Source organism: Patagioenas fasciata, chromosome 22, assembly GCF_037038585.1.
Source record: "Patagioenas fasciata isolate bPatFas1 chromosome 22, bPatFas1.hap1, whole genome shotgun sequence".
Taxonomy (NCBI): Eukaryota; Metazoa; Chordata; class Aves; order Columbiformes; family Columbidae; genus Patagioenas; species Patagioenas fasciata.
Window position 1 is genome coordinate 4,190,448 of NC_092541.1, and position 12,919 is coordinate 4,203,366.

Consider the following 12,919-nt stretch of genomic DNA (forward strand, 5'->3'; position numbering starts at 1 on the left):
CGCACACGCAGAACTTATTCCAATCATAGCATGTTAAAATATTTGTGAGCTCAAACAGCTGCACAAAAGATATGAGAAAACTGAGGCATATGTTTGAGGAACAACAGACCAAGAGATACACGGGGAAGCGTGCGAATAACTGTGTGGATACGCAGCAGGGAAATGCTACAAAGAAAGATAAATCCAAGCACATCGCTTCTTTATGCTCCCAGAGCGATCCCCACCTTCAGTCGGACAATCTGGTCATGTATCATAATTAAAGTAGACAGGAAAATGAAACAGGATTGTTATCGGGGTGTGGTGTGCCCAGCCTCCAGTAATATAGAATCATTTTGGTTGGAAAAGACCCTCAGGACGATCGAGTCCAAGCGTAACCCAACTCCAGCACTAACCCATGTCCCCGAGATATCAGACCACACACCACCAGAGCCCAACCCTCCTCCAGCAGCCAGCAGCAAAAATCCCATTTTTCCAAGTTTTTTGCCAAGCGTACAGGGCTCACGAGCTGGGAAGGCGGATGGTTATTCCTCCAGAATAACCGGTGGTGCTGGAACGCCACCAGTGCAAAAGATTGTTTCAGGAAAAAAAACATCTCTGTTATAATTTCAGAGGTTTCCGAAACCTCAAATTCCTGAAATTGCAAATGTGGTGAAGCGTTCTTGGCTGTTCAACAGGCCCGTGGTGTAGCACGGACACCCACTGTCGCTGGCACAGACCTGGAAAGGATAATAATCTCACTTTCTAGTTGCACACGCAAAAGCAAAGTGGAGAGATGCCTGTAGATGAGATCAGCGCAAAAGACACCCAAGGGGGTTATTTCAGTGGGGTCCCCCAGTTTCCCTGGGCACTGGTGTCACAGCACCCCCATCCCTGTCCCAGGCCCCGTGGTGCCACCAAAACCCTTCCAACAAACACCAAACACCTGGCGGGTTTGATTTGCATCCCCGCTCCGCAGGCACTCTGAGCAGGAACACCTCGAACCGCTGCCAAGAGCAACACGCTGTCATCTCCTCCTTTCTACCAACTTGCCCTTCTGCAAGAATTTTAATGAAAGCCAGCCCGCCAAAGAGCAAATTAGAGTCGTAACGAAGCGCCTGCTGGAGTTCTACAAACCAGGCACCAGCCTCCAAAAATCCTCTGGAACGAGCGTTCGTATCCAGTGATGCAAATTTGCAAAAGACCATCTTGACAAAAACAACCTGTTGCCAAGAGAACGCGCTTTGATGCCGGTGGCCCGTCCATCATCTCCTGTCCGCGCCGTAATTCCCGCTCCGTTCCCAGTGCTTTGCTTTCCCACGGCCTCTCCAAAGCGAATTTGGGGGTTGATGTGCAGGCAGCGATCGGCTCTCACGCGGTGTTTTCGGGCGGCCTTCAAGGAGTGAGCTGATGGCAAAGCTACCGTGTGCATGTGGTTGTTGAGCTGCTTAAAATAATCAATTCTTGGAGAGGAGTAATGTAAAGATTGTATATGTGTGTGTGCTGGGAAGTCAGGGAGCTGAGAGCAGAAAAACTGCACAAAGGACACAGCCCAGCATCCCAAAAAGCAAAATTAGTGCCCAGGAGAAAAAGCACTCAAGGATGCACACGCCGTTCATGAATGTGACGAGCGAAACCACACGCCTAAAATTTCGTATTTAAAATTAAACCTGTGTAACATCGAGTTAACAAACGCTTGAAAGACTCTCAGCAAAAACAAAGACATCCTTCCCCCGCTCCGCGTGCCACCATGTGATTTCCTGCCTGCAGATGGCTCGGAAAACGCCAACTGAATTACCTGGAGCTGGTAAAATATTTCTGCCCGCTCGCCGTCGCCCTGGCTGCGCTGCCCGCCAAGGCGGTTCAGGCGGTGTCTGCGCAGGCGAGGGTCGGGTGCAGTTTGGGGCTGTATAACTCTACTTGTCTGGGCTTAAAACGTTGTCGTCTCCAAGAAACTACACAAAGGGTTGAACACTCTGTGTGGTGCAGCCAAATAGGAAATAAAGTCATGCGCTCTGATGATCCCACTGTCATCCACTTTAATACATGGGGGGTTACTTTGGACATTGATATATTTGGGGGGTTTACTTTAGATACTGATATATTTGGGGGGTTTTCCTTTGCATATTGATATATTTGGTGGGTTTTCCTTTGCATATTGATACATTGCGGGGGGTTTCCTTTGGATATTGATATATTGGGGGTTTTACTTTGGATATTGATATATTATGGGGGTTTACTTTGGATACTGATATATTGGGGGGTTTTACTTTGGATACTAATATGTTTGGATGGTTTATTTTAGATATTGATATATTTGGGGGGGGTCACTTTGTATATTGATATATTTGGGGGTTTTACTTGATATATTTTGGGTTTTGTTATCCACTTTTTATCTACGTTGGGTTTATTGTTAGTGGTTAATGGGAGTGGGGACGGGTTGCTGGTTTTCACAAATAACTGCAATACTAGTATTAGAGCTTTCAACAGAGACAAGGTGCTTCCATCCCCTTGAATTCCCAGGTACACAAACGTCACCCAAGCAGAGGGAAGAAGCCCTGGTAGGATGCTGAGAAACTGCTCGCTGGATTAAGAAATGGACTGTTATAGACCTGGTGACTTAAGGCATCAAACTGAAATCAATACTCATCATGGAGATGGTTCCTTCTGTATCAATACTTAAATGATAAAGCAAAAAATGTCCTTCCAGCACAAAGCAGCTCACCCTGCAAAAAACCAAGAGGATGATCCAACAGTCATATCAAGGTCAAATCTGTGAATGTGTTCTGCTTGATGATGCCCAATGAGTGAGGAGAAGAACGGGTCTTGGTTGTAAGGGCAGGATGAGCAGCTCGCCAAGCGACGCTGAGACCCCGCGGTGATCACAGACCTGAGGAGCTGGAGGCGGCACAGTCTGTCCCTTTGCTTTATCTCATCCCTAAGGAACAAGTTTTGGAGAATTCCATCTGTTTTTCCTTCTTTTCCAGTCCTTCCACCTGGCACATCACATGGATCTAAGTAACGTTTCTGGTTTGCTGTGTCTTAAGACAATGAATCAGAGGAACACAAAACACTTTAACATTTCAGTCGAACAATTAATTAAACGCTAAGTGGTGAACTTGTTGAGAATAAACTACATTTTTAGCAAACACAAACTGTAAGCAGAGACTGCATTTTAATGATTTTGATCTGTGTCTTCTGCAGACTTGAGGGATGTTTTCCTCTTCAGAGGAGACCTTGAAGTAATGAATTTAATCTCTACAAAATGGATATCAGGCCATAAAACAGCAGCTGCATTCAAAACCTATTTCCAAACATTCTTCCCTGTATGATTATCATAAAAATATAGTAAAACCCTGGCCTGGTTCACTGACAACAGCGTTTCCTCCTGCTCGTGCGGACAAGGATTTTGGGGCTGAATGTGGCGCCCTTCTCCCTCTGCCCCCTATATCAGGATTCCTCATTTCTGCTTTGCAAAACAAGCCGTGTTCCACTGTTTGCATCATTTTCTTGCAGATGCTGCCTCCATCCTAAAACAGCAGAGGCTTCCACTTAAGCATCACTTATTGCTATCGCTTTGTGCCACAGCAAATGCTCCAACGCTCGGTGCTTCACTACGAGCATCCTGAAATTCAATATATTTTACTACTTGGATGAGCAACAAGGAGAATCATTCAATATCTAAATGTTGCCTATTATACAGCACACACGCCATTTCATTCCCTTGTTGCGTTCATCTCCAGGAGTAAATACGTTTGCGTCCTGTAATTTTTGGGGTGGTACCACCTGAACTTTGGCTCGTTACCCATTCTGGTTACTCACAGTCACACGTCTCCTCCACTTTCCTATTGTTTGATCCTTGCGTGAAACTCCTCGTGCCTCGGAGCCCTCACACATTTAACCACCGAGTTATAAATACAGCTTTGAAAAATAAACTAACAAAAGCTGCCTCCGTGCGGGATTTTATTCTCCCTTATTTGGGCTGTAAATACTTCAGAGCTCTGGCCCAATAAATGTCATTTTGGCTGAGATTAAATGTAGCAGCGTCACTGAATTTCCTGAAACAAGGCAAATTAAATAGCTGAGGGGGAAAATACTGCTGTTTCTTTCTCACTTATAAGGTCCCAAACATTGTAGCAGACAGGGCCAGTCAGCATAATTAAAACAAAATTAAGAGCTTAATCACACTTTCATCCCAAAATCTTTACTGGCAAGAATTGTTGCCAACAAATGACTCAAGGCAAGTTCAATGAATTGTTGATTTAAGCTCATTTATCTGAGTAAGTTTAGTATCACAGAATTGATTTTCACCCCTCCACAAGGCACCTTTTCATGAAGGCGGGCAAAGATAAAGTACCTAAGAACACACAGATATGATGGGGGGAGAAAAAAACCTTTTGAAAACATCTTTACAACTACAAGATGGAAGAAAGATACGGTCTGTCCTTCCCTCTCCCTCCTCCCCAATAGGGTGTATCCAAACCAGACACCAAATCACCTCCAGCACCATCAGCACAAGGAGGAGAGAACGATGAGTCACGATGAGGCAAAGACCTCTCTGGATATTAATTACTGGGCTGCTCTTTCCAATCTGTCCAAACACCAAGGATATTAAGATGTCAGCCTGCAGAATCCATCCATATAGCGCCTATTCCTGACGGGAATTAGCGGTTTCTTTGATGCCCGGCCCCGAAGTTACCCATGCATTATTTCAGCAGAAGTAAACGTGGCGGTTTTACATTTCAGCGGTGAGGCCGAACCTCGAAACGTGGCGACGGGCGACAAAGGAGCAGCATAAAGGAGCTGGGAAAGCCGTGGGTTTCTTTCAGAATGCCTCCATTCAGCTGTCCTTTCAGCTCCCGCTCAACAAGAGAGCTCAGTTCCACCAGCGTTATTATTAACACGAAAGAAGATGATGTAAACTACAAAAAACAAGTCGGATGGGAAGAGTATAGAATGAGAATAACTGAGCAAAACGCTGCCTGGTTCATAAGTCATAGGGATGACGCCTTAAATGGTGCGAATGGAGCAAATTAAGAGAATAATCCAGCCTAAATCTCTATGCCTAAGAGCACTAAACAATCCATGAGTGGGAAGGGAACACGCAGAATGCAGCTGCTGAGATGGCAAAGTAGAGACGTTCTATGTATAATATGTCCACACTGAATTTTAAGCTCGGCTTAGGAAGGCGCACAGCAACGCGTGTTCCCGTGGTGTTGCAGATAACAATCTGAAGGAAGCAATTTTGCAGAGAAGCGTCGCTCTGCTCACCGTCGTTATTTGGCAGCGTGGTGATGACTGCTTAACCGCACTTGAAACGAGCGCACCGGGCTCCTCGCATCTTCAAAAGCTCATTTTGTGCTGGTAGAGTCTCAGGAAAAGCCTCAAAAAAACAACGTTTCTATTGCACTTTAGAAATTTTAAAACGGTCAAGCAGATCAGCACCACTTGTGTATATTCTATTCATCCATCAATTCAATCAATAAACCTTAAACTCCCAAAAATATTAAGTCAAGCCATTAAATTCGGCGTTGTTACCCGCAAGCACCACTTTAAAACATTGAACTAAGCCCACTCCCCATTCCTAAAGTTCTGAGGGCGTCAGGCTGTAAACCAGCAGCCCAGACACCGGGAATAGCTAAAAAGGGGAAATGAGGAGCCACAAAAAAGGCCATTTTCTAGTGTGGATAAAGCCACAGCTTTTAAGACTTTTAAAGACTCTGTGATTCCAGAAGCAAATATCCTATTAAATTCAAAGTTTTCTTTTTTTAAAGGAAGAGGTTGAGCAGTTCTGAGACCTTTAGGATGACAACATCTGGAGTATTGTGTCCAGTTGTGGCCCCTCAGTTCCAGAAGGACAGGGAACTGCTGGAGAGAGTCCAGCGCAGCCACCAAGATGCTGAAGGGAGTGGAGCATCTCCCGTGTGAGGAAAGGCTGAGGGAGCTGGGGCTCTGGAGCTGGAGAAGAGGAGACTGAGGGGGGACTCATTCCTGGGGATCAATATGGAAAGGGGCAGTGTCAGGAGGATGGAGCCAGGCTCCTCTGGGTGACAACCAGTGACAGGACAAGGGGCAATGGGTGCAAACTGGAACACGGGAGGTTCCACTTAAATTTGAGAAGAAATTTCTTCCTGGTGAGGGTGGCAGAGCCTGGCCCAGGCTGCCCAGGGAGGTTGTGGAGTCTCCTTCTCTGCAGACATTCAAACCCGCCTGGACCCCTTCCTGTGGAACCTCAGCTGGGTGTTCCTGCTCCATGGGGGGATTGCACTGGATGAGCTTTCCAGGGCCCTTCAACCCCTGACATTCTGGGATTCTGTGACAAGGCACCTCAACGCCCATCAGCGTTTCCCAATGGCTCCCAGCACAGGCCATTAAAACCAGATCCAGCTCACCACAACTAATTCACCGCTTATCACACACAATCAAAACGTAGCGGGGCTTCGAATTTCTCCGCCAGATCCACACCAGACCCTACGAGTCTCAGCCAGTAATTGATGCTGCCCTTTTAAGCCTGATGACTCCATAGGATGGAAGATCTCCAAAACGTAATTGATGCAGACAACCGTGGTGATGCCTAGAAATCCACCCAGAGAATTCAAAAACAACTCCAGCAAAGCATTGCTTGCTTGAATATTCATTGCACACCCAGAAGAAAAGACATTTTTATAACCAATATGCACCTAGAAGATGATTCCATCCAACCCCGCTCGCACTGGAAGGTTCCTTGGATAATTTTAAAGGCCGTGTGGTTACTTAAAGCTATAAAAAGCAACGCAACTGGTGCTGGTACCTGGAAAGCCTTTTTAATGCTTCCCAGAACAAAATCATCCTTTTTACCTGTTGTTCCCTGCAGTGACTCTAAAGAAACAAAAATATAATAAAATCAGTTATCCTTTCCTAGCAACACAGAGGTAACGCATTCACAAACAGCGTTTTCAGAGCCTTCCGCACGTTATAAATGGCTTTTCCAGTCCCTTTCCCGTAAATAAGCAATAAGTACGGACACCGCACATCTTCACACTCCCCAAAACAGTTTCATATTTACAGTCAACATCTTGTGAAAGCTGCAGCAGAACCTCATTGTAGGCAAACACACGCATCAATTATTTAGAGAGCACTTAAAGCGAAAAATCCTCTCAAGTCAATACAACAAAAGCAATCACTTAAAATTTGGATACAAATTTAAATTGGCAGCTCTTGAAAGAAGCACCTTGTAATTGCAGGTTGAGAAGCTGAGGGCATCTTGTTTACCAAACTAAAAGTTCATTTTGATGGCAAAATTCTAAGTGTTAAATCCATAAACGCTGAGAAACACCACCCACTAGAACACATTTGATATTACCCGTCGGTCAAGAGCTTTAAACCAGGAAAATGTGCACATAAATACCTCGTTAGAGCTGTGCAATTAAAAACATGTTCGACAGTCAGAGATAAGCAGCTCGCACAAGGAGTGGAAGCCAGCGCATGTCCCCTTCGCTCTGCCTTGCATACCTTGGCACCAAACGAGAACAATTTCATGTCTTATGGTTATTTATTACCTACGGTATAATTTATTTACCGCCACAAACTTCCAAGTTTTTGTAGTATGGTCTTTCTTCCTTTTCTTTTCCTTCTTAATATGCTGTTTAACTTGATAAAGGATCGTTTCTAAAGCAAAACAGCACCGAAAACCTCACTCAGGAGCACGTTAACTGCATTCAAACTCAACTCATTCCACGACGCTCGGCATCGTTCAACATCTTTATCAATGACCAGAGGGGGGAAAGCGCAACCGCCGACTGCGTTTGCGGCTCACGAAGCCCAACGAACAGTAAAAAACAACGTGGGCAGCGTGTTTGTCCAGAGCAATCTGACCCATTTAAAAGCAGGCTGAGCTCGCTAAGCAAAGGCTGTTTTCACAGAGCCCTGAGCAAACACACCTGCAGGCAGGAGAAATCCCAGTTAAAACCTCTTCATGCAACATGGTAGCAAAAAGGATGAAAATACAGTCCCACGGAGGAATGACGAATAAGAATAAAGTAGTAAAAAAGATGTTTATGTGGAAAATGAAGGTGCAGAAAGCCATAACAACGCAAAGGGAAAGGTAAAAGGCCCTGCGATAACAGTTAATTCAGAGATCAGAGCGTTAAGGCTCTCAAAAGAGTCTCAACTAAGACAGAAATGTTATATATGCCCTCATATCATAGAAGACTGTGTACAGCAGAGAAGAACACAAGAAACAACAGCTAGAAGCTGAAAATATAGAAACCTAGAAGAAAAACAAAGGACAATACACCTTTCAGCGGCCAAACTATCAGAACAAGCTATAAAGGAAAGTGTTCGCTATCACCAGCTGTCTTCACGATATCCTGTGGGCAAGTATGAATTCCTGGACTCAAAACTGGGTCAAATGATGGAAACTGAAGGGTAAGCGATACCTGGATTTTAGAGCAGATATCCTAGGATCAACTTCTGGCTTCAAAACCGTGAATGGCTAAAGCCTCAAATGAATGAATCGCTCGTGGAGCTGCTTGAAGGGGGAAAGTACAAAGAATTACTACAGGTTTAAAGAGAGAGAAAACATATGTCAAGTGAGGAAATGTTGGCTAATAACCATAATAGTGCTTTTTGCTGGGATGAACACAGTGGGTGTTAGGAGAGGTTTGCATTGTCTGGGAGGGGGTGACTCAGAAGAAGCTGAGGTTTGGTTTGTGGAACTGTAGAATCGAGTGTTTCCTTCCCTATCTGGTTGCCCACAGCCATCGAGAACATCGCTGCGTGAGAAGTGACAAAACACAGAGCAGGGAGAAGTACAACCAAGGCAAGAAAGAAGGGCTATATAAAATTAACTTACCACATGAGTTCTGAAAATTCACACTCAAGTGCAGATTCTCCTGTGATTTCCTAAAAATGGCTCCGATGCTACTTGATCTACTTTTTAATGCATTTTCCTCTCCCTTACAGACAAAAATAACAAAACAGTTCTGATGTCAACTGAGAGGTCAGCATGACTTGCCAAGGAGATAGAGCAGCGACCCTCCTGTGCTGCACCCGTGCCAGATGTTTAACATTCATGATAAACAAGGGTCTCCAAGCAACACTAATAGATTTTAGAAAATCTAAGATGAATGCTTAAGCAAGAAAAGGTGCCATGAAAAGGGCTCCCTCCTGGTGCGCTCTCAACTACATTTGTCAAAGGCAAATTCACACACAAGGATCTTGTATCAGTTAGAAACCCAGGATATCACAGCTACTCCAGTCCTATTCCTTCCTTCACTTCCCTATGGTACCTTTTTCTTCCAATTACTAAACTAGGCAAAAGAAAACTACTTTATTTCCTTGCAGCACAGAGAAAAGCCATCAGCTTCCTTTGCCACATAACCCACAAGCAGGCAGGGCCGGCTGAAGGATATAAAAACCAAACACCTTTAGCGTGGGCAGCACCTAAGACGTTAATTGAAGCCACCGACAACACACGCTCGTTAAAAGGACAGGTTTTAAAACTCTACACTGTCGGCCCAGGTGTCGGCAAAGCCGGACAGCCTAAGCTGCTTGGGAACAAACTTTATCCCCGACATTCTGCCAATTAGAGAGCATAAAATCCCCACACCATGGGCACAAAGCAGCGACGTGCTCGGTCAGCTCTTCAATCCTTTTGCGGGGGGAAAAACCGACTGATTTTCTTGGCATAAGCAAGAACTGAGGTTCAGACTGGCCACGTTTCAACCCAGTTTAGCAAACCAGGCATTTGTGCTCGGTGGAAGTGTTATTTGATTACACAGACTATACAACAAACTAAAAAAAACAAGAGACAGAACAGTTTGTGTTCCGTCTGGCTAATGATGCAAATAAGTGCAATGTACGTAGGAAGAGGAAATTATTGTACACATATGGCTCATAATATTTCTGTTTCAACAATGGAAAGGAGAAAGATATAGCAAGAAAACATATTCACAACATCTGTGAGTAACCGGGAGCTCCACTGGATTTCAGTGACACAGAGACATCCGCAGCATTAATTCTTTGAGTTCAGTTAATCTAAAGAATAAGATTATTGCAATTACAAAAGTAACACTAAAAACACATTTACTTATTGCAGCAGCCTCGTGTATTCACACAGCTTTCAGAAATGCTTTTAAAGTACTCCGTTAGCGTAGCTGACAGCTTCTGTTCATAATTACTTGAAGTTCCAGCGGTTCACGAGTCTGTCTGGGCCGCGGGGAAGGCAGTCAGTCAAGGAGACGGCAGAGGCAGACAAGTGACAGATAACGTAGCACGATCTTTTACCCAAAGGACTAAACTCGTCAGCGGCCCACTCAAAAATAACCCTTCCTGTAATGGAAAAAGGAAAGAGGCCGGGATTTCTTTGGGGTAAGCCATCCAGCAGGCTTAACTGACAATTTCAGAGCCGAGAAAGAGGAAAGAAGATCAGGAATATCCGTGCTCCTTCAGTAATTCATTTCACTGCCTAAAACCTCCTGAACAAACCCTGTGCTGCCCTGGTCAGGGAAAGAGCGAGAATTAGCGGCCAGAGCACAACTCAGTGCCTTTCACTGGAGCTGCCCTCAAGTTCAGCACCTGCAAAATACAGCCACCACCAGGGGCTTTCCCTTCAGTTTTCTAAGGTTTGGGAACACACAACAACAAGAAAAGAGGATCTACGCCCTTTGTGCGGCTTCTAAGCTACACAGCACAGCAGAAGCAAGACAATCCTATAAAAAAAACAACCCAAAGCTGCTTAATCACCTCACTGTGGCAATGTCCCCCGATGCCACTTGCTGCTCCTTTGGCAATTTCAACTTTCAAAGCATCCTTAGCTTTGAGGTTCCTCCCACCCCACCACAGGGAGGACTTGGAATAATCGGTTTGGAGTGCGTAATCTTTCTCCTCCCCCTCCACATCACGATCTTTATCCTGAGGGATATCTGACCTTTTTATCCTTCTACTAGCAGCTCTTTTCTACAGCGCTGCTTATAACCCCAGTGTAGCATCTCCATCCCCTCGGCAGCTTTATATCCCTCACACCAATTTAGCTGCAGTCACGGGAAGGTCTCTCATCCCTCTTATTCCTCCAGCCCTCACTTGTTCCCTCTGCTCAACAATCCTTGTCTCCTCATCACCTTTCCACACACTTCACACCACTCATACCTTCCTTTTCTTGGCTGCTTCAGGTCCTTTCCTTCCCAAACCGATTTCCCTCCCATGCCGTGCATTTCCATTCCTGCCTTCTCTGATGGCACCGCGGTTCCTTTAGTCAGGCGCAGCAAAGAACAGCTCTGGGCAGCTCCCACATCTTTAATCCACTTCTCCCCAGCATATCAGAAGCTCAGAAATCTGAATATCACCTCTGCTGACCCCATCTCTCCCCTGCTCAACTCACCCTCTGGCCAAACTAATCTTCCCATACCCAGAAGCTTTCAAGTTTCTTTCCCAAAAGAAGGCTGATAACAATAAAGACGACTCTAATATTTCTTTTTTCTAATCCAGACTCTCTTCCATTAGCCACATCACTAATCCCAAGGCATTTGCCTTTATTCCAAACAGCTAAAAGGTTCCTTTGACCCATACGCTTTCCTCCTGACCTTTTGTTTCTCCTCCTCTCTCTTCGAGGGTAAGGTATCCTTTCACTCCACCGAGAAGATCACAAGTAGATCATCCAAGGACGAAACCCGAGGGATCTCTACAGCCTCCCTCCCCCTCACCATGTCCATCCTTGCTTCAAGTCGCAGAACTTTAGAGCATCGTCTCCCTTTTGTTGTCCCCAGTCGCGTCTCAAACTTGCAGTAATGGGGGGTCACGTTTGTAGCCATCCTGCGTCAAAGGACAGAAATTCCACCTGCCGAAGCTCAGAATTAAAATTGCTCGAAATGGTGTGAAAAAAGGCATTTTTGACAGCGACAGAAACACTCCTACAAAGGAAGCCTACATACAACTTTCTGGCTTCGCACTATCAGAGTCATATTTTTGCCATCGTTTCCGAGACCACTATTTTATGCAGATGATCAAAAGCTGTGTGGATTTTTATCAACGGTCACAACTGCCCTGCAAACTCAGCATAGCAAGCCAGGTCCTTTATTCCACACCTGTGTTACATCTCAAGTGACCTCCATATAAATCTAGAGAAAAAAAATCAAAAATCTCTGAAAAGGATTTTGATGAAGAAGGAAAACTAAGGTTCAAAAAGCCTTCCTCCACCAACATACTCCAGAAAAACTGCTGGGCCCTGTCTGCCTCTCATCAGTTATTTGTAGCTCATCGTGGTCGTAACCAAACTCTTTTTCCCAGAGGACTGATTCTTCTTTTCCCTCAACGGAAGGGTTTGCACACAAAATAAAATGTCTTCTCACTGGCAGATTTGCAGAGAGAAAAGAGAGAAGTTACCCTACTATAAAAACAAACCCTAACTTTTTTATTACTCTAGTCCATGGAAAAGATAATGAAAGCCTGATATTAGGCACAGATAAAGTCCCAATGAAAAATAGTGCCCTTCCTTTAAGTCGAGGGAAAACAGGGTTGTGACCGGGTTTTGTTTCCGAGCACGCTCGGCAGCTTTTAAGATTTCGGCATCGGGTAATGGAGCCGGGTTTCCTGACATCACTGCACATCCTCCCCATATGACCAGAGCAATGACACAGTAACAGGTTTTACTGCTACAATTATTTTTCTTGCAAGGGGACAACAAGGAAATGGAGCAAAAAGAACATGTGAACAAGTTCTGCAACACGCAACTTGAGAGTTTACTCTTTTCTTGGGTACATCCCGCAGTCCTCGACTTGTCTTAGGTTCCCCGTCACCAGAAATGTCTTTTCAAACCCCAGATCTGGCTCCTTTCGCTTCCTAAAACAGGAACTTCAAAACCCAATCAGACCATTTCACTATTAATTACAACTTGGTCCTTCATTTAAGGAAACAAACAACACAAACCAGCCTGTGTGCTGGGGTGCATTAAGAAGCCAAAGCTACA

At 44.9% G+C, this 12,919-nt stretch overlaps 1 protein-coding gene across 1 annotated transcript in view; it reads right to left on the reverse strand.

Annotated features, from left to right (window-relative positions):
• The window catches only part of GPATCH8 (G-patch domain containing 8), a 49,916-nt gene that overhangs the window by 35,771 nt on the left and 1,226 nt on the right, over window positions 1-12,919 (reverse strand). The window lies entirely within an intron of this gene.